A 19532-nucleotide genomic window follows, 5' to 3' on the forward strand; every position below is an offset into this window, starting at 1 on the left:
TTACTGACTAGTACTATTGACTACTCCGTGCCCTCATGGCAACCCAACTGCCATTTCATGGAACTCAGACACACCACCACACACGCTACTCCTCCCGAGATCATACTCAGACAGTACAGACTTAGAACACGCACACTCCCTCTAGCTTTCCTCTCCACACCCATGCAGGTTACACCTAGGAACTCACGCCTAGGCTCTCGCACTCACGCCAAGACCTGCTGCCCACTATACACTATTACCCGCAAGCACCTTATCAGGTCCCCGAAGCTCGTTCCAACCCCACACGACCAATGTGAAGTCAGACATCACTTGACTAACAAGCCTATTCACGCTACCAAAAAGCTTACCCCTAGTACTAACCTCAAGCCACCACTACCAAAAAAGCTCCAACACCTTAAATGTGCTCTATTAAATGTTCGCTCACTCAACGCCCACGCTTTAGAAGTCAACGACATCGTTACCAACCAAGACCTAGACATATTAGCCATAACAGAAACATGGTTGCACCCTGCCTCTGGCCCGACTATCAGTTTAGCTGTACCATCAGGTTACTCGATCTTAAGACAGGACAGATCAGCTAAAATGGGAGGTGGAGTCGCACTAATCTTTAAAGACACCCTAGCCTTAAGACAGACTCCCACCACAGGGGAAGACTTCATTGACATCCTCTCAGCCAAACTCACCCTCTCCCCCAAAGACACAGTAAACATTCATGTCGTATATAGACCCTCAGGCCCCACCAATAATTTCAAAGGCATAGTCAACCATCTTCTTGGAAAAAACATTAAACAAACATCCAAGACATTGTTTCTAGGAGACCTTAACCTTGGCTATAATGATAAACTTGACACCCTCACCAGAACCCTCACAGATCTAGGATTCACACAGATAGTCACTGCCCCGACCCATAATAAAGGCCGTATCCTAGAGTGGGTGGCTGATCACAACTGTGGCTCCACCCTCAACTCCAACACAGCCCTTCCATGGTCTGATCACAACTGCCTTCAATTCTGCATCCCCATAACCTCCTACTCCATACCTCTTATACCAGCACCGGCCATGCTAGCCAGAAGTGCCAAAAAACTTACAGCAGACAATATACGTCCCCTTCTCAACATCCCTTGCCTAGCGCCACCGTTCTCCTCTGACCCCAGCATACTAGCAGAGATTTTCAAAGACACACTCACCCATGCCATCAACACCGCAGCCCCTCTTGAAAACAAAAAAAAAAAAAAATCGTTTCACTCCAACTCATGGTTCACGGAGGACTTATTAAATCTTCGCCAATGCAAGCGCCAAGCCCTCAAAACATGGCAGGCCAATCCCTGTGACGCCACCAAAGTAGACTTTCTCAGTATCTCTAAAAAATACAAACATGTCATATTCAAGGCGAAATCAGAAACCTACAATAAACGTATCCTGGAAGCCAACTCCCACTCAAAAGAGCTTTTCACCATCTTTAAAGAGCTCACTATCCCCCCAATTTGCACAGATGAGATTGTTAAGGATGAGGCCTGGTGCAACAGCATTCAAACAGCAATGTTAAATAAAATAGACCTTCTTCAAAATAAAATAGCAGAACACTTTAAGGCTCTGCACCCCCAACAGACCCTCTCCGTCAATAACACCAAAGATGAGCACACCTCCAAATTCGATTTCTCCCCAATCACCGAGTCAGACACTCTCCACATCCTCAAACAGCTCAAACCATCTCAATGCAAAGGAGATATATGCCCCCCCAACATCATTAAAGAATGTGCGACAGCCCTCGCACCAATCATCACAGCATTCATTAACGCCTCATTCAAGACAGGCAAAGTCCCTGACAGCCTTAAAGAGGCGTGGGTGCGCCCACTCCTAAAGAAACCAACCCTGGACCCTGCCCAACCTAATAATTATCGGCCCATTACTACGGTTCCATTTCTCCTAAAAATCCTAGATACAGCTGCACATATGCAGATACAGGCTTACCTGGAAAACAACTCTGTCCTAGGTAAAAGGCAGTCCGGATTCCGCAAAGGTCATGGCACTGAAACCGCCTTACTAGATCTTAAGAATCAAATTACCCTGATCCTAGATAAAGGCAAGCCGGCCCTTCTGCTCCTCCTAGACCTCTCGGCGGCATTTGATTTAGTCGACCACGCCATCCTCACCAACCATCTCACTCAGGCCGCACATTTCTCCAAACAAGCCACAAATTGGATCACCTCCTTCCTCGACGGTAGGGTGATGAAAGTGTTTTCCAATACAGCCAACGCAGAGCCTACCACCATCAGGTATGGAGTCCCTCAGGGCTCATGTACGGCTCCCACCCTCTATAATCTTTTTACCAAACCTCTCTTTGATAAACTGGACGCACTTGGGATCACATACACCAACTACGCTGACGATACCCAAGTACTCCTCCCGCTCACAGGACTCTACCACCAGGACGCAGCCACCCTCCAGAATATATACGCCACCATCCAAGCATGGATGGCCACAAACGGTCTATGTCTTAACGGAGACAAGACCGAAATCCTCATCCTTGGCCAAAAATCCACTCTCACAAACCTCGACCCCCTCTTCACCAACTTCTGCATTGACAATTGTGTCATCCCAGTTCTACCTTCGGTTAAAACACTAGGAGTCCACATTGACGCATCACTCTCCATGGACAAGCAAGTCAACTCCATTGCGTCTGCCTCCGCCCTGAGCACTAAGCTCATTAATGCAATCAAACCATTCCTAACTAAAGATAACTGCCTATCCATTGCCAGAGCCACCATTGGAGCCAAACTAGATTATTGTAATGCGCTACTGGCTGGCACCTCCAACTCCAATCTCAATAAACTCCAAATAACACAAAATAATGCACTAAGAGCAGCCCTCAATATACCTAAAAGGGACCACATCGCGCAAACCAGAAGGGAAGCACACTGGCTACCTGTCAAAGAGCGCATTACATTCAAAATACTTACCACCGCACACAAATGTATTAACCTGTCTGCACCTTCATACCTGTCCGACACGCTAGTCAGATCTCACTCCAATAGACCAATGAGACAATGCCACACCAACCAACTTAGGGTCCCACGCATCAAGCGAGCTAAAGCAGGTGGAATAAGCTTCCCCTACATTGCACCTAAACTATGGAATGCATTACCTAGCACACTCAGAGCAGAAACCTCTCTCACTGCCTTCCGAAAAAAACTGAAAACCACCTTGTTCAACTAACTCCTCCAACTTTTGTCTTCTGTCCCTCTCCTCTCTTCTCTCCTCCTCACCTACAGCTATTACTTTTCTCTTGCAACTAAGTTATGACTTTTCTGTATGTATAACAAGTCATGTTCATATCTGTAACGAGCGCCACGATGCCCTACGGGCTGCCTGTGCGCTTAACAAATGCGAATAAATAAATAAATAAATAAATATAGTGCTCTATATATCATTGGTATGACCTCAAAGTGCTTGTGGGTTGAACGTCCTCGGGGACCGTAGTCCAGGGCAGTCGAGAGAGTAGGGTATCATCATAGCTCCCAACCTTTTTTGGCACCAAAGGCGGGTGAAAACACCCAATTTTCTTTTTGGCTGGTGAGAGCCCATAGAAGTGAATGGGCGTATGAGGGACTTGGAGGGTGATTCAGCTGCTTGCAAGGCGGGTGACACCCGCCAAAAGCGGGTGAGTTGAGAGCTATGGTATCATAGGGTGCTTGGGTGCACTCAATATGTGAGTAGCTGATGAGATTGCCTGATGGTAGCTGCATCCTAACATTAGGTGTGGTGGTATTGAGAGATCAGTTGAATGTGTGCAGTCTAGTGGTTGGTTTCCGAGACTGCATTCTGGTGGCATTAGGCCTGTGCAGGATGCTTATGTGTGCTACCAGGCCGATTTTTCGGGGGTATAGCTACGTTCTAGCATGATGTTGAGGTGTTCATGGAGTATTGTTTGTATCTGAGCAGCTAGGCTGAAATTGCGCAAGGGTTGTAGCTGCGCTCTATTGTGTGTTGGTGTAGAGTAGCGAGTGAGCATAGTGATGGGAGAGCTGAGTAGCTGGAGTGGATGTTTTATTCTTACCAGCCCACTGTTCCGAATTGCATTCCCACGTTTCGCGATGCTGAACTCAGAGGGCGATGGCACAGGAGGCAGCGAGGCATGTGTGGGAGGCTCATGAAGTGGATAGTCAGCAGTCACATATCTAGCGCCTGCAAGACACTATGGTTGTCATCTATGGTAACCGTTTCCTCATTCTGTCTTGGTGATTTATTAGTCGCTTTCAGTGGTGTCATTGCTCGGTATCTCCTCGAACATTTGTCCGCCGGTTGTAATTACTTTCCAGTGAAATTTCATTGAGATTGTGGTCCATGGTGTTTTAGGGTCCCTCAGATGGTCTTGATCAAGTTTACGGAAAGAGCCAGGTGTTTAGAACTATGCAGAAGGCCATGTATTCTTGGGTGTGTCGAATGTGTGGGGGGGGAGTGAGTTCCACAGAGTTGGTGCCAAGGATGAGAAGGTGGATCCTCCCATCCTGGCTGAACTGGAGGTTGGGGATCACTAATAAGAGGACAGTGCTTGATCTTAGGGTGTGTGATGGGAGGTAGGGTTTAATCTTCTTGTAGGTATGTTGGGCCGGTCTTGTGCACTGCTCGGTGGGTAATGCATACGTTTTTGAAGGTGGCCCTTCGTCCTACGGGGAGCCAGTGAAGGGTGCAGAGACTGGGGGAGATGTGTTCTGTGTCCCAGGGCGAGAAGGAGTTTGTCAGCAGCGTTTTGGGTTCCATGAAGTTTAAATTGGTATGCCGGTGCTCCCAGGTATAAGGAGTTGGCATAGTCCTGTCTTGACATAACAATGGACATAATAGCGGCAAGTCGGTTGGGATAGGTGAGGTAAGGGAAAATGCGTCTAAGGAGTTTGAGGTGGTAGTGAAAGGATTTTGATACATTATAGATCTGACGGGAGAGGGTTAGGCCTGAGTCCATAGCACAGCTGAGGTTTTTAAATATTTTGGAGGAGCTGGGGGGGGGTGTCAAGGGATGGAGGCCATGGGAGTGGGTGTGGGAGAAGGGCAGTATTGCTGCACACCATGATTTCAGTTTTATCTGGGTTCCTTAGGAGGTGGTTTCTTGTCATCCATCAGTCAATATCACTGAGGAAAGCTTCAAGGTCAGGATGAGGGTTGGTGCTTGTTTTGGGAATTCGTAGGATAATTTGGGTATTGTCAGTGTAGTTGTAACATGAGAGGTTGGGTGCACAGATGATTCCTGGTAGGTTGGTCAGATAGAGGTTGAATCGAGAGCAGTGAGGCAGGCGCCTTGGGGTACTCCAGTGTTCACAGCGCAAACAGTTGAGACAAAGTGGGAGAGGAAGGCGATTTGTTTCCTGATGCTGAGGAAAGAGGCAATCCATTTGAGTGCCGAGCCACGGATTCCTAGGGAGTGGAGGCGCTCAAGGGGATAGAATGGTTAACGGTGTCAAAGGCTACTGACAGATGTAGGAGAATCAGCGCTGCGCAGCCCTCCGAGTCTGCTGCGACCTTGAGATCATCCCAAATCGAGATCAGAGTGGTTTCTGACTCATGGCACAGCCTGAAGCCTGATTGCGTGGGGGCGTGTAGTTTGTTGGATTCTACAAAGCGGTTGAGCTGGTAGTATGCAAACCGGTCAATGAGATTTGCGAGAAATCTGGTGTTGGAAATTGGCCTGTAATTCATAAGGTCAAAGGGGTCAAGGATGCCTTTTTTAGAAGCGGTTTGACATGCGCCATTTTAAAGGTCTCTGGAAAGCTGCCAAAGGTGTGGGAGTCGTTTAGTATGGACCTTGCATGTTCTACTGCGTAAGTAGAGGAGAATATTTATTTCAGAAGAGAGGTGGGTCAGGGGTTAAGGGGGGGGGGGGTCCGGAGGGTCTGCTGCCGGATAGTAAATCTAGGAACTCGTTTCTCGAGTTGGGTTGGAAGGAGTCGAAGGCTGGCATTGCGATAGTCGGGGCAACGGGATTGGGAGGGGTAAGTGTAGGGCAGGGGATGAGGGTGGAGAGTTTGGTGTTAAGGGTTGCCGTCCTGTCAAGTGCAGTGTAGTAAAAATGTAGTGAAAGGAAATCGCAGGGCGTTTGCGTGGGGGTGGTTTGGGCAGAGATGTAATTTTGTTTCACGAATTCAGAGATGATCTTGTGGAGTTCTTTGCTGCTGCTGCCGAAGTTCAGAATTCGTTTATTCAAATAGGCCTTTTTGGTCTTTCAGATCTCGGATATGTAATTACGGTAGTGGTGGGCGAACATGGATCTGTTGAGCAGTTTTGTTTTTCAAAATTAATTTTATTGATCATTTTGAGTACCAAAGCAGTCACATATACAAAACACACAAAACACACTTTCAAAACATTTCGCTTGGGACCATTTATGAGTATTAAAACCTAGCACAACAAATTAAGTTAAAACTCCCCCCCTCCTTCCATCCACCCCCCCAGGAGACAAGACTGAGCAACAGTAACATTATTTAGCTCATGGGGAGTGTAGGTCTTGGGGAGACTTGGCTTTTGACGAGTTCTCGGGACCTTTATAAGCCTCCAGAAACGGCGCCAATTCCATTTCTCTACTTGGGGACCGTCCATGAATAGCCCCTGTAATATTCTCCATTTCATATAGTTTGTGACCCACATATGTTCTGTGTGGAGGTTTCTGGCTTTCCAACTTATTGTGAGACATAACCCAGCAGCAAGCAGTAAGCAATGGGTCATGTGGGGGACTTTCATCAGCCACCCTTCTTGTTCTTCCAAGCCAAAAAGTACTAGACGTGGGACAAGGATCCTGGCAATTCCCTCTACACCCTTGATCCATGCCAGCACTTCACTCCAGAATGTTTGCATTTTGGGACAGGACCACCACTCTGTCCCCACTCATTTTTAATCTCTATTTTCGTCCCGTCTTCAGGATATTTAGGAAATATGGTTTGTTATTCCACTCATATGCGGATGATACACAACTATATATTGATTTACAAAATAGGGAAGAGGACTTTGAGATAATTAATCAATGTATGAAAGAACTCCATGCTCCATGAATGGATGAACAATAATCATTTACAATTAAATGCAGCGAAAACAGAAATTATATTGTTCAGCCCAAACAATAAAAAAGCTTCGGTAATTCAAAGTTCTCCCCCTCTGATCTTAAGGGAACAACTGCAATATGCAAAAAAAAGTAAAACACCTAAGCTGTTGGTTGCAGGAAAATCTGAATAGTGAAACACAAGTAGGAGCCAAAGTAAAAACAGTTCACTTTGCACTTCGGTCATTACGGAAAATATTACCCTATATTCTGATGGAAGATAGAGCAGCTGTGGTGGGGGCAATGACTAATCCCCACCTGGATTACTGTAATAGTTTGCTGGCAGGAATCCCCCAGAAACAAATGATGAGACTTCAAAAAGCCCAAAATGCAGCAGTGAGAGCCATTGGAAATCTGAAGAAAAGAGACCATGTGTCATCTATGCAGAGATCACTCCACTGGTTGATGGTGGAAGACAGGATCACATTTAAGATGGCATGCCTAGTGTTTAAATGTATTAAAGGGCTTGCCCCTGTATATCTAGCTGACATAATTGTATTATATCAGCCGAAAAGGAGTCTATGGCCAGAGGATAAACTCTTACTCTGAACTCCACGAACAAAATGTATTTCAAGGGGAGATAGAAGCTTTGGTGTCTATGGCCCTAAAATCTGGAATCAACTCCCACTTGAAATCAGAAAGTGTGAAAGTCTGGATCTTTTTAGAAAGAGACTGAAAACATTCTTGTTTAGATAAATGCAAACAATTGATTAAATCTGATTGTTATATACTCCTTTCTTCTTTTTTTTTCCCTAAGAAATCCTCTACTCCCTAGTTACCATCTGCGCCCGAATATGGTTTACTCCATCTGGTGCGCGTAATAAATTATTCAAAATCAAAAAACCAGTAGCCCGCAACGTTCCCACATTCCCCCTAACATTGGGGACTGGCCTGCTTGAACATTTTGGAGAGCCTTAGGGGATCATATTGCCACCTATGCAGCAGCTTGATGCCATGCAGCTTGTACTGCGCCGAGATTGAAGTTTTTTGCGCTGCTGAGCACATTCTGGTCCAGAGCTGATCAGACATTAGAGGGCCTAAGTAATTATCCCATCTTTTTTTGAGACTCTGAAGATTATTTTGTCGCTCTGCTATCAGAGAACCATATAAGAGGGAGGTGAGGCCTCTACCTGATTGAGCCTCATTGAGTGTACGTTCAAAGGCCGTGAGGTCCCTTTAAAGTTTATCTTTCCATGTCGGTGGCATGAGCACTCCCTTCAGTTGCTGCAACATAAACACTCCCAGAGGACCCCGTTGTAGCCCTGCTTCAGTTCCTGGAATGTTATGCATGCTTCCCTCTTTATGATTTGCATCTCCCTTTCTAGGCCCCACTCATACCACTCCTGATACCGGATCGGGTCTTGAATTTTGTCTCTGATTGCCAGGGCCCAAATGCAACTCAGCGGGGAGGGCCACGTTGTATGACCCTTCATCTCCCTCTTGGTCCACCAAATCTTCATGAGGGGGCCCATTGCATTATGAGTCAGAACGCTCCTAGGGAATGCCTTTTCCAGCACCCATAACCATTCCCCCAGTCTTACTGACCTGAATCTATAGTTTTCGATGACAACCCATTGTTTCTGCTTGTCCCCTCTCAGGTGTGGAATGATCGCCCTGAACTGAGCTGCCTGGTAATACGTGTAACGGTCTGGAAGCCCTACTCCCCCTTTCTCCTTTGGTTGCGTCAGCGTGTCATAAGCAATGCGTTGCTTCTTCCCCTGCCAAAGACATTTTGTAAACATTCCTCGTAGTTCCACAAAATGTGTTGTGGGGATGATGATGGGCAGCATGTGATAGTAATACAAGATTTTGGGCAGTATTACCATTTCTATGGCATTCAGACGGCCAAGCCAGGATACCATGAGTTTGCCCCACCTTTCTAATTCCTTCTTTAGTTCTTGTAGCAGTGGGGCAGGTTTGCTTTGTACAGGTCTTCGAGGTCCTTGGTGATTTTGATCCCCAGATATGTTAGATTCTGCTGTGTTGTGGGTATACCCTTGTTATCGTATCTACATTTCTGGGATCCATTGGGGCTTTGTATGTAAAGAGAGCTGACTTTAATTTGTTTATCTTAAGACCTGCCCATTTACCAAATTCCTTCATTGATCGTATGAAAGGGGGTATTGATGTGCTGGGGTCCGCCAAGAAAAGCATAATTTCATCAGCGAATATGGCCAGTTTATGTTCTGTGTCACCGATCAGAACTCCCTTGATGGATGGTTCGCTCCTTATCCTATTGGCTAGGGGTTCAATTGACAGGGCATAGAGGAGTGGGACAGGGGCAACCCTGCCTGGTTCCACTGGTCGGGTTGAATTCTCTTGAGGGTTTGTTGTTCATGGTCACTCTACCTTTTGGGTTATTATACATTGCTTGTATCCCTGTTAGAAACCGCTTTCCAAACCCCATATTTTCGAGGGTGGCCCAGAAAACAGCCCATTCCGCCTGGTCGAAGGCCGTTTCCAAATCGACACTCAGGAGCGCATGATCCCCCCCCCCCTATTCTTTTGGAGTGGTCCATGATGTCTAGGGTTTTTCTCATGGCGTCTGACCCTTGCCTCCCTTTAATGAAGCCCGCCTGATCTGGGTGGATCAAACGTGGCATCAAGTCCTCCATTCACATGGCCAGAACTCTAGCATAAACCTTGGCGTCAGTATTTAAAAGCGATATAAGCTGATACGATTTGCATAGGGCTGGATCTCGTTCCGCTTTTGGGAGCACTACTGTATGTGCTACTGAGGAGGGTGGGGCCTGTCCGGAGTCGCATATGTGGTTAAACAATTTAGCAAGATGCGGGGACAGGGTCTTCATGAAATGTTTGTAAAAGCCCATCGTATAACCATCTTCAACTGGGGCCTGCCCGGGTGGGAGTCGCTTGATTGCCGCCTCGACTTCTTGGGGGTGATGGATTCCAGGAGGGCATGCTCCGCACTTGTGAGGCGCGTTAGGCCTGCTTTCTGTATGTATTCCCCCATCTTTACTCCAGCTCTGTCTCTTTCTGAGGAATACAATTTAGCATAGTAATCCACAAATTGGTTGGCTATTCCTTCCGGGAAATGCACTAGACCACCCTCTTTCGTTTTGATACTATCAACCCACCTCTCTGTTCTCTGGGCTCGTAGTCTATTTGCTAGCATCGTGTCGGCCTTATCCCCTTTTTCATAAAACTTCTGCTTTAGAAGCGTCAGCTTTCTCAGGACAACACCCTTGCCCAATGCTTTCAGTTCCTCCCTTTTCTGTGCCAGTGCCTCTAGATGTTCCCCTCTATATGAAACTAGTGCGTGTATTTTCTCTTCCAGGCAAGAGATGTCTTTTCTAAATTTCTCCTGCAGTTTCCTTTCTCTTTTACGCAGCGCCCCTTGTCTCATCAGTTGCCCCCTCCAGACTGCTTTTCCTGCTTCCCAAACCGTTGATTCCTACCTCCGCCTCCCCATTAATCTGAAAGTTTTCCGGAATCGCATTATCTAGGTCCTGAGAGTAGAGCTTATCCTTTAAAAGGAATTCATTGCACTCCATTTGGTTTCACGTCGACTGTTCCCTTGCATTTCTAGTGTTGCTAGGACCATGTCATGGTCTGACCACCCTAAGGGGTGAATCTCACTGCTTTTGATCGAGGTCTCTGACCCTCTGGCCACTGGCAAGTAGTCAATTCTAGTAAACGTCCCATGGGCAGCTGACCGAAAAGTGAAACGCTTTGTATCTAGGTTCATGACCCTCCAGACGTCCACCAGATCCGCCTCTAGTAGTCAGTTATGGAAGTCACAAGCTTCCTCCTTAGAGGGGAGTTTAGTAATCACTTGTGTGGACTGTCTGTCCATTTGTGCCATCACCCATGCATTAATGTCCCCCCCCTATTATCATACAGCCCCGGGCTGTTTCCATTATTGTCAAGAGGGCTTCCCTATTAAATTTCCCCTGGCCTTGGTTGGGTGCATAGACTCCTGCTAATGTAACGGGGGTCATTTCCCATTCCCCTCTTACCAACAAGAGCCTCCCCTCCATTAGGGACTGCACGACCGGGTTTTGTAACTTGAACCTCTTTTGGAGGATCATACCCACCCCTCCTTTCTTGTGGCCTGCCGAAGCCCACTATACCTGGCCCACCTCCTCTCGCTTTCAGTTCTCTTTCTTCCCCCTCCTTTAGCCTAGTTTCTTGGATAAGGAGCAGGTCTAGGTCTGCCCTATCAAATTCTCGCACCACTCGGGAATGTTTGGCAGGGGAGTTAAACCCCTTGACATTGAAGGTACCTATTTTCAGGGTTTCCACTCCTGGACTGTGACTGTAGCTCGCTGTATTTTTCAGGTTGGGTCTAACCATGTTCACCGTTTCCCTCCCCAGGTTCCCAGTATTTTGTTTTCCGTCTCGGGACCTCACCTTTCGCCGCTCCCGTTGCGTGTCTCCCTCCTTTCCCCTTCCCCCTTGAACAAATAGCCAACTTAACCCTAATAAACAAACTGTGGGTTAAAAAGTACCCATTGAACAAACCGCGGTCATTGTACCTGACCTAGGTTCCCTGTGTTGGGACGCCCTCCTAGAACTGAGGGCCACTAAGTTCAGGACTCGACCCAGGCGGGTCAACTAGATTGCGATTTTCTCTCCTTCAGTGTGAGTGTATGTGATCGGTTTTTAGCGTACTTGAGTCTTTCAGCACCTTCATGGAGGTTTTGCAGGCGATTCTGGGCTCAGCTTGGCATATTTCCTTCCAGATTTTGATTTTTGCACCCTTGATGTGGTCTGTCAGTCTTTTGAGCCGTCAGGGCCTGGCTTTGACTTGGCCCCGTTGGATTTCTATCGGTCTGGTCTGCCAGTACTTGCTTTGTCTCTTCTGGGGTAACCAGTCGATATTCCTTCCCTTTCCACTCAAAGGTGATGTCGAAGGGATATCCCCACCGGTATCTCACAGACTATGTTAGCCATGCGGTGGGGGGCTTGCACGCCCTTCTTCTGCTTAGCGTAAAATTGGATAAGTCTTGGAAAATCTTCACTTTAGCACCGTGGAATATGATGTCTTGCGACTGCTTCGCCTTGATGAGAATTTTGGTTTTCTCCTTGTAGCTTAGGAATTTTACAATTATCGATCTTGGCCCTCCTGCGAATGCCCGGCCCCCTCTCTGGGCCCTTTAAATGCACACGGTCCTGCCCCCTCATGTCATGAATAGCTGGTTTATCATTTCCTGGATTTTCTTCACCATGGCCGGAGTCTTCCGTCTGTCTCTGGCAGGCCAATTATTCTCAGGTTGGACCTCCTTTCCCTGTTTTCCATGTCATCAATTTTAAGGGTGAGCTCTTCTCTAATTTCTAGGTGCGGGTGACTGGCGCCGCCTTCTGCTTCCTCCGTCAGCTCCTCACACAGACCTCCATCCCCAGTATCGTGGGGGGAGACGGCGCAGAGCGGGTCTCTGGTTTGCTGGCCCGTTGTTGATCCCGGCGGGGCGCTCGCCTTCTCTTTGCCTCCTCCTCCAGTTAGCCGCTTAGTGCTACTGCACCACTGGCCTGCCGCCTTCGTGTGTAGTGGGAGAGGGGTTCAACTTGTCGCCCACGGCTGATTCTCGCCCGATTCTCCCTGCTGTGCGGCTTTTGGGGCACTATTGTTCGCTATTGACATTCACACCTTCATTGCAGGGCTTTTCCTGACGAATTTAGATTGCAATATGGTCCTTTTTATCTCTGCTTTCCCCGCTGGGTCGGGAGCCTCGGATCAGGCGACCATTGCCGTCCGTGCCCCCCAGTGGTCTCTCTGTTGAGCAGTTTTAAATGCTCGCCATAATATTTTAATGTATGCTTTAGTCTTGTAAGTGATATTTTATGGTTTATGCCGACATAAATTAAAATGATTGATAATATTTTGGGACTGTCCTTAATGTCAGTGAGTTTGGGTTAAGCCTGCTTCTTTATCTGCAGAGTTTCTGTTGGAGTGTGAGAGGGAGAAGAAGGTCACCAGTTCCACTGGCAGCCTCCAGCCTTGTTTTTTTTCTTATAACAATTATTTAGATTTTTTTAAGAACAGTGTCACACAGACTTGTATATTCGTTCACATGACAATGTACAGTCAGTTGCGTCTGTTTGTTTACTTACCCCCTACTCCCTCACCCGCTACCCAGCCTATTCCACATTAGTCGTCTCCAGCACATTACATCTGACTGTGCCGAGAATGTACATTTATCGCTAATCGTCTATTGTGACGGGGCATTTATTCCCTTTGGATGTTGGTGTGCGCAGCAGCCACCAATTCCTGCAACATATGCTTCCAGGAATTAAGGTCTACATTTTGTTCTCCTTGGCCTCGACGGGCCGCCTCTTGCCACACTGAGGTTTCAGCCAATGTCCATTTTTGAAGATCACTACACCAAAGTTTTACTTCCGGACCCTTGTGCACTTTCCAACCCATCGCTATCCTACGTTTCACCGAAATATATGCTAGGTCTTTCAACTTACTAATATGTCTTGATTTCTTTCGCCGGGGCAAAAATGCCAAGCATACAGGCTGTGGGAGATTGCGTGTCCAATGTTATACCTGCCTTGGCTTGAAATTGAGCTATATCTTCCCAGTACTGTCGGACCACCTTACAAGCCGAGAACATGTGTACCAGGTCTGCATTAATCAGTCCACATTTTGGGCAGGTTTGCTCTGTTGCCTTGCTAAATTTGGTGGTTTTCTTAGGGGTTAGATATGCCCTATGAGTTGCGTACAACTGAATCAACTGCAGCTTGCGTTTCTGGACACTTTTTTATGGTAAACTACCACTGTACCCCAGACTTTATCTGTCAGCTGTTCCTGCAGGTCTGCTTCCCAGCTACGCCGGGTCTGCTCAAGCATGTCCCCCCCTCCTTGACATAACTTGTATAGTCTCAATACTGCATGCCCTCCTTCTAAGATATCGTAAATCGCTCATATCCTTTCATCCTCCTGCAGTTCCCTGTTTGTTTCCGGCCATTTCTGCTTTAGCTTGGAGATGAGTGAAGAATTGTCCTTCATGTAAGCTGGTTTCTGAGGTAAGTACCCTGAAGTCCATTGGCCTCCCCTCTCGTAATAGGTCTCCCACCATCCCCAAGGGTTCCCAGTACTTCCTCACATTTAGTCTGAATTGTGGGTCCTCCACCTGTAGCGTCACCAAGGGGATCTGATGGGAGTAAGGTGATTCTTCCTCTAGAAAGCGACAAGTCCTATTCCATATATTCCTCGCCAGCGTGAGAACAGCGGGGGCTTCGGGTCATGTGGTGCTTTGGTCCCTATCATCTCCTTCAAAAAGAATGGGGTGCATGCTGGCTGTAGCAACAGGGTGTCCAGGCTCTGTTCATCTGACAGCCAGTTTGTGATGAATTGAAGTTGGCTCGCCACGAAATATGCTTACAAATTGGGGACTTTAATACCCCCCCTGGTTGTATGGACTCATTAGTGCCATTCTGCATCTTAAATTGTGCCATAAAAAGCTATGAGATATGGTGTCATATTTGTATTTATTAACTTAAATATAGTGCTTTACATTAAACAACAAGAATACAAAGAAGCAGTAGAATACAATTCATGATTCAAATAAACAGGAACAGTAAGTAAAACAATTTGCCGAGTTAATTAGGAGGAAACGAGGAAGGGGAGTAGCCGGGGAAAAGGAGAAGGGTAGTCAGGAGGGGGATTGAAGAAGGTGGGATTTTAAGGAGGAGCAGAAGGAAGAGTATAAGGAGATGGAACGGATAGGGAGAGTTAAGGAGTTCCAATGAAGTGGGGCAAGGAGCTGAACGGAGCGGAAGCAAGAAGGAGCACAAGGAAGGGAAGGAAAAGAAAAGGTCGGCAGAACGGAGGGGGTGAGGGGGACAGTAGAAAGAGAAGAGGGAGGAGAGGTAGGGAGGGGCAAGATCGTGAAGAGGTTTAAAGACAAGACAGAGGAAGTTAAATTTACGTTGAGATTGAAAGGAAACCCAGCCAAGTGAGGAGAGAGGAGGAGATGGAGTCATAAGGAAAGAGGGAGAAGAGAGTGCAGATAGCAGAGCGGTGAGGGATTTGAGGGGGGCAAGATGAGAGGCTGGGAGGCCGAAGAGGAGAGCTGAGCAGTAGAAGAGATGGGAAAAGATAAGGGAGGAAATTAAGAGTTTGGTGGCGTGGAAGGTGAGAGAGGAACAGATTTTACGAACATTATAAAGATGGAAGTGACAGATGCGGGAGGTGAGAGAAATATGGTGAGTAAAGGAGAGGTTAGAATCACGGTGGAGGTCAAGATTGCATGCAGAGGCAGAGATGGGGAGATGAGTGGGGGGGAAAGAGGATGGAAGGGGGCCGAGGGGGGAGGAAGAGTGTTGGCAGGAAGGAATACAATTTAAATTTTGTCAGAGTTTAGTGTGAGAAAGTGAGAGGACATCCAAGTTTTGATTGCAGTGAGACAGGAAGAGAGCTTAAGGTGAATGTCAGGAGTAAAGGAAGAGAAGGAAAGGAAAAGCTGGGAATCATCAGCGTAAAAGTGGTGAGAGATACCGAAGGAAGAGATGATTGGGACAATAAGTGAGGTGTAAAGTGAGAAGAGGAAGGGGCCAAGGACAGAGCCTTGGGTAACACCAACATCGAGAGAGTGAGTAGGGGAGGAACGGTCACCCCAGGAGACAGCAAAGGAGCGGTTGGAAAGGTAAGAGGAAAACCAGTTAAGAACAGAGCCTTTGAGAATATGGTGTCAAGTTTCTTGAAAAAAGCCTTTAGGTATATTGTACGGGACCACCATTTTTAATGGAGCGGCCCTACGCATCAGCGAGAGTGGTAATCTGACCCAGAATGTGATTTTATCCACTACTTTTAGTGTATTCTGTCTGTGTTCTGTCTTTGGGTCGTGGAAAATATCTGACACTCTGGCTCCTGCCCTGGCTGACCTATGCAACCACTCCTTCGCCACTGGAGTCTTCCCATCCCCCCTGAAGCACTCCCTTGTGCACCCTCTTAAGAAACCCTTTGCCAATCCCTCCTGCCCGGCTAACTATCGCCCAATCTCCATCACTCCCTTCCTGGGCAAGCTCCTGGAGAAACTGGCCATCTCGGAGCTTAATCTCCACACTGAATCTGTTGGTTGTCTTCATGACCATCAGTCTGGCTTCAGAGCTGCCAGAAGCACGGAAACTGCTCGCCTGAACATCCGTGAAGACCTGCTCTCCAACCTTGACTCTAACACCCCCTGTGTCCTCATCTTGCTTGATCTCTCTTCTTCCTTTGACACTGTCAACCATGCCATCCTGCTTAATTGTCTCTGTGATAACCTAGGTATCACCGGTCAGGCCCTGGAGTGGCGGACTTCCTTCCTCTCTGACCGACCCTCCCAGGTCCAACTTGGGTCCTTCCTCTCTGCTATCTCTTTCTCTACCTGTGGGGTCCTCCAGGGGTCTAACCTCTCTCCCTGGCTGTTCAACCAATACCTGGCACTCCTTGCCCACCGCATTGCCGCTCTCTGCCCACCGCATTGCCGCTCTCTGCCCCAACTTTCAGTGCTATGCGGATGACACTCAGCTCATCTTCAGGCTACCTTTGGCTACCTCTTCTCGTTCCCTCATCTCTGACCGTCTATCAATGACCTCTGCCTTAAGGCCAGAAAGACTGAGATTCTCCTCATCGGCACACCCACTCCCTCCTTTCCTATAGCTCTCTGGCCGGCCTCTCTTGGCCCTCTTCCTGCTCCTGCAAGGCTAAAAACCTCGGGGTCATCTTTGACTCCACACTCTTTCTCTCCTCACATCTCTGACGTCTCTAAAAAGTCACACTACCAGCTGCACCTCCTGAGAGGTATTCTTCCCTTCCTCTCTTTCCCCCAGAAGCTCACTGTCTCCAGAGTGCTGGTTCTCTCTAGGCTGGACTATTGCAACAGCCTCTTTCGAGGGGATTGGTTCCTCCGATGTATTCCACATCTATGACAGGTAATCACCACAGTTGTGCTGCTTCGGAAAATGTTCTGCGCCTTGCGTCGATGACGTCGATACACTGTACTCGAGGGCCTCCGTCGAGCCGACGTCACTGGATGTTATAAGTAGGACGCACGACGCCCGTAGCCTCAGTTCCGTTTTTTCGGCGAACGTGTTCGCTTAGGAGATCTCAGCGTGCCTCGGTTTTTCTGATTTCTATCGGTTCTTCGAACTTGGTGTTTTGTGAAGATATCATGTCTTCGTCCTCTTCTACCCCGCGGTCGGGATTCAAGAAATGTCGGGACTGCGGTTCCAAGATGTCGCTTATGGACCCGCACGATGTCTGCCTCTGGTGCCTTGGTGAGGACCACGCCACCGATGACTGTGACGATTGCCAGTCGTTAACGTCGAAGGCCTTGCGGGAGCGGAAGAAGCTATCTGTAGGTAGGGTTTCCAAACCCCAAAAGTCGAAATCCGCTGGGCTTTCCACCAACGATTCGAGGGGCGACTCTCCGAGACATCGGCGTAAGTCCAGGGGATCTTGGTTCCGGAGTGGGTCCCGCCATTCCTCTGCCTCTTTGAGGCACTCGCGGAAGCGCAGTCACCAGTCGCCTTCCCCTTCCCCGTCCTCGTCCGAGGACTCTGCCAGACAGCAGGTTGCTTGTCCCAACAAGCATTCTTCTCCTGCGGAATGGGATGCATTTCGTAAGGAAATGATGGCGATTTTTTTAATCGCAGGGCTCTGTTACGTCCGCGCCTTCGAGAGAAGCCGGCAGGGAATGCGCTAGGGCCACGGCTCGCACGCCTTCGGGCTTGGGCGGTCAGCGCGATCATCGGTAGCCTTCGAGGTCCCGATCGGACAAGGTGGATCGCTCTAGCCATGTCCGCTCCAGATCCCGGTCCTCGACGCCCTCGAGACCATCGGAGCCTGTGAGATCTTCTAAGAAGACGTCGATGCCGTCGGCGCCATGTCCGTCGAGGGACTCTCTCGAGGCTCCCCTTCCGAGGAAGTCATTGACGCCATCGGCGCAGAGGCCCTCGAAGGACACGCTCGGAGCACCGCCCTCGAGGCCTGTGTCGAAGCCATCGGTGCCACGTTCGACGCCGATTCCGTCTACGCCTTTTGTGGAGGCTTTGCCGGAGGTACCCCGGGCATCGGTGGAAACTTCGAGAAAGGCCCTGAAGAAGTCAGTGAGGCCTGTATTTGACCCTTTTTCGGTGCCCTCATCCAGGGATTTATTCCAGCCTCTGGATTACATCTGAGGTGGATGAAGGGTCTGATGAAGGTTTGGTTCCTGATGAGGTTCCTGACATACTATTGTCTGACCATAGCCAGATGGAAGACCTGCGTCAGTCTTTGCACAACGTCAGTGGTCTGGACACCCCTCTGGAGGTTGAGTTCAGTATGCCTGAGCCTGGCACCCACACCGACTCTTCATACCGGCGTCTCATGTTGAGGGTGACGGAGTACTTGGGTTGGTCTGTGCCACCAGTGGATTTTCTGCAGGATGACCTGACCGAAATCTTGGACCAAGGTCCACCAACTGACCCAGTACTGCCATTTCATATGGCCTTGCAAAGAAGGGTGGCGGCGGCTTGGACTGCTCCGGAGAGTCTCCCAGCAGTGGGTAAGTCGTTGCCAAAAAATACCATCCAGCCAGTGGCGACCCCGTCTACTTGTCCATGCACCCTACTCCGGAGAGTTTGTTGGTGCAGGAGGCAACGGCCCCAGCAAAACAGGCGTCGTACCCTACCATCCCTCCTGATAGGGACGACAAACGTTTTGACGGTTGGGCGAAGAAAGTATTTTCTTCAGGGGGTATGGCTTTGAAAGCAGCCATCTGTGTGTGTGCCTTAGCCCATTACACTCACACTCTGTGGAATTGTTTCTTTGGCGGCTGAATATATTCCCGAAGGGCAGGAACGGGATGGCTTTCTGGCCCTTGTACAGGATGGCAAGGATGGCATGTGTGAATCCGTTCAATTGGGTCTGGACGTGGCAGACTGTGTCAGCCGGTCCATGGGGGCGAGCACCGTGATGCGCAGATTTGCATGGTTGCGGAAGTCGGGGTTTGCTCCTGATGTACAAGCCTGACTTCTCAACATGCCCTTTGATGGTGAACGAGAGCCTTGAGAGGTTGCAGATCTCTAAAGCTGCAGCGAAGTTGTTGAGCGCTGCAGTCCGCCAACCTCCGCCTTTTCATCCTAGGGGACAGCAATGGAGGGGGGGTTCCTTTCGATACTACTCTACCTTTGGTAGATCGAGAGGAGCTGCAAGTCAAAGGGGCCAACGTAGGAGTACCAGAGGTGGAAAAGAGGGTACTTGAGGTGCCAAGGCCGCTCGAGCAGTTGCCTCTTTGCCCTCAGGCACTGCCGCAGCCGCTTCAGCTCAGTCATGAGGCCATGTCCCATGGTTCGCCGGTTGGGGGAAGGCTGGCGCAGCATCTTGTAGAATGGCGTGCCATTACTTCAGATGTGTGGGTTCTGGAGATCATAGCCCACGGCTACTGTCTTCCTTTCCGGCAGAGGCCTCAAGCCAATCCACCAGGGAATCTCTCTTTTGAAGAGTCCGGATCCG

This window comes from Ambystoma mexicanum, chromosome 6q (genome assembly GCF_040938575.1).
Source record: "Ambystoma mexicanum isolate Mex_15411 chromosome 6q, UKY_AmexF1_1, whole genome shotgun sequence".
Classification (NCBI taxonomy): Eukaryota; Metazoa; Chordata; class Amphibia; order Caudata; family Ambystomatidae; genus Ambystoma; species Ambystoma mexicanum.